Source organism: Clarias gariepinus, chromosome 20 (assembly GCF_024256425.1).
Source record: "Clarias gariepinus isolate MV-2021 ecotype Netherlands chromosome 20, CGAR_prim_01v2, whole genome shotgun sequence".
Lineage (NCBI taxonomy): Eukaryota > Metazoa > Chordata > Actinopteri > Siluriformes > Clariidae > Clarias > Clarias gariepinus.
In genome coordinates this window covers 24,500,001-24,502,798 of record NC_071119.1, presented here as the reverse complement: position 1 = coordinate 24,502,798, position 2,798 = coordinate 24,500,001, and the positions used below count along the sequence as shown (strand labels likewise).

The 2,798-nt window shown below is 43.0% G+C and overlaps 1 protein-coding gene across 1 annotated transcript in view; it reads left to right on the top strand.

The window, feature by feature from the left end:
- Positions 1 to 1,928: 1,928 nt before the first annotated feature.
- The window catches only part of rnf24 (ring finger protein 24), a 31,853-nt gene continuing 30,983 nt past the window's right edge, over positions 1,929 to 2,798 (top strand). Inside the window, exon 1 of the mRNA XM_053480125.1 lies at positions 1,929 to 2,297. The gene's annotated coding sequence lies outside the window, so the exon portion shown is untranslated. The remainder of the gene's footprint in view (positions 2,298 to 2,798) is intronic.

Sequence of the window (2,798 nt, the reverse complement as noted above, 5' to 3'; positions counted from 1 at the left end):
GATTTGAAAAAAAAAAAAAAGAACCTCTTCCTGCTCAGGGATGAAGACAGCTCCTGATGATGAACATCTCAGTGTTTATGGAGGCTGCACAACATGATGATACTCTTAATGTGGAATTTAAAACCATGAATGTGTCAAAAAAAAGTTTTTTATAAGTTTTTTTTAGAAATTTAGCCTGTGAGCTCCTTAATCCAATGTTGTAGAAAAGAAGATGCTGAAAATGTAGTACATCATTACTACAAACTAATTAAACAAGTTAAAATGTAATAAAAACAGTGAATGTAGTCTCCTGGGATAGACCCCTGCAGGAGGGAGCAGGGCGAGGAGCGGCAGCGAGTCGGACGCGTACACACCATTTGCATGTTCTAGTAGAACGCAGAGCCACGAGGTAACCACTAGTAAGTCCCCTACATATGAACATTCGACTAACTAAATTTCATACATCAGCCCCGTACAGTACGACAGGCAGAAGAAGTAAGGGACGCCAGCCTGACCTTTGGTATGTTATAAAAATATTAAATTATAGGATGTAATAAATTCATTTAGATTAATCAATTCAGTAAACAATTAAATAAACAATAGAAATAATGACATGCAACAATGATCAGGCACAAGCACCAGTGCCATCGCTGCCAATGATCATTTAAAGGGGACATATCAAAACCATTATGATAGAATTTTTGTTAAGACCTCCTGGAAAAGGAGATAGACCCTCAAGGAGTTATTAGCCAATTTTAGGCATAAGTTTGAGGCATGATCACAGCTCAATCGTTTTGAGGTGTAGAATAATCTCAGCTCAAGATCTACAACTTTTTAACCACGTGGTTACATTAAAAAAAATTTTTTTTCTGTCCTTGATGTTGGATCAGGAATGCGAGTATGCCTTCACTTTCATTTTTGATCACTGTTTATATAAACAAGGCGTGTTTTTGTGCTGCCACGGCTGTGGAAATCACCACAGTGCAGTGGATTTGTGCCAAAGGTCACCCACTGTAATCATTTAGGTTAACCAATTCAGTAAACAATAAAATAAACAATAAAAATAAATATAGTAGCAAGCAATGATGATCGGGCCCAAGCACCAGTGCTATCGCTGCCAGTGGGCATTTAAAGGGGAAATACAGTGCCCATTCCAATATTATGATGGAATTTTTGTTTTAGTTTAAGGCATGATCACGGCGCAATCATTTAAGGTATGAAAAATCCCTTCACAATTTTGCGTCCTCAATGTCTCGAGATCATGATTTGTCCCGGTTTGGTCGTATAAATTCCCTAGGAGGAGTATATGAAAATACATTGGGGGCGTTTCGCAAACGACCCAAAATAACTGACTTCCTGTTGAGTAGAGCCCATGACATGTGATGCAAACGGTGTTCATCTCGATGAGATCTAAAAGTGTATCAGGTTCAAAAGTGTGTATGAGCTATGCGGCAAAATCCTGCGTGAGGGCAACCGTGCCACGCCAGGAGTCCTAGTCACTCAGGAGTCTTAATGGCAGCGGATTCCAACCTGTGGGCTGAGTTTCATGGCTTTCTTAAGCATGTTAAGGGAAAAAAAATTATAAGGATCCTTAGATTCGATCACTATGACGTCATAGGGATGACGTCATAGAGCTTGGGTCCTAAAAAAAACCACAACACCGTATAATTAACAATAACAGCGGAATATGGGATGGTGGCAGCTACCTTACTGTGTCTGTAGTGTGTGTGTGTGTGTGTGTGTGTGTGTTCCGTTCCTGTGCGCGCGCATAAAAAAAAACAAACAAACAAACAAATAAATAAATAAAATCCCACCCAGCCACTCTGTTGTCTCCGTGCGCGCTCCCTGTGTCCACGCGCGCTCCCCCCTGTCTCCATGCGCGCTCCCGAGGGCAGAGCAAGAGGGAGGGACGGTGCGTGCGCGCGCGCGTTACGTGCAGAAACGCTGCCGCCGCCGCCGCAGCACGGGAGCATTTCTGAGAGGCAGACTCATCGTATGTGTGTGTGTGTGTGTGTGTGTGTGAGAGAGAGAGAGAGAGAGAGGGGTGTGCGTACGTTTCTCTCTGCTGAACCTTGAGGACGATCCGACTTGTCTCCGCAGACGCGCGCGCGCTCATGGTCAATGCGCTCGTGAAGAGAAGGGACGCGATGCGCGCGGACTCGCTTTATCTGTAACGGCTCCGTGATTGATTGACAGATCGATTTGATTTGATACATTGTTGCGTTTAAACGGCATCGGATCGGAAGAAAGAAAAGAAAGAAAGAAAAGAAAGGAACGTTGAAGGACGAAAAGAAGAAGAAAAAGAAGAAAGGATCGAGGTAGGTGTGTTTGTGGTGCCCTGTGCGTTTGCGTCATTACGCGATATAACGCGTCATTATGCCTTTTTACACGTTATTGCTTATTTGGATCGAGGTCCATCATGGATGGATAGATGTAGGGTTCTGGTGTTCCAGGATGGCTCAGTATCTTCTCTAACCTTTCTAATCCCACCTTTCTAACCAAACATCTCTGGTTTTTATTTATTTTAATATCTGGCATAGGTTTATAAGTTCTTGACTTCATTCAGGTAGGAACGCCGTGAGGTCCTGGAAAAGGTTTCCAACTCATTGATGAGGAACCCCCCCCACCCCCCTCCTTTTTTCAAGAGATGGCAGGTCCTCTTTAGTTTCATTGAAGTTCCTACAGTAATACTCTGAATAAAATGCATGTTTTTCACAACTCCAACATAAACCACTTAGCTCTCGCGTGCACACACACACACACATGCACGTACACATGTCTGGGCACAGCTTTAATCTCTATTTGAAGCTCGGGATTTG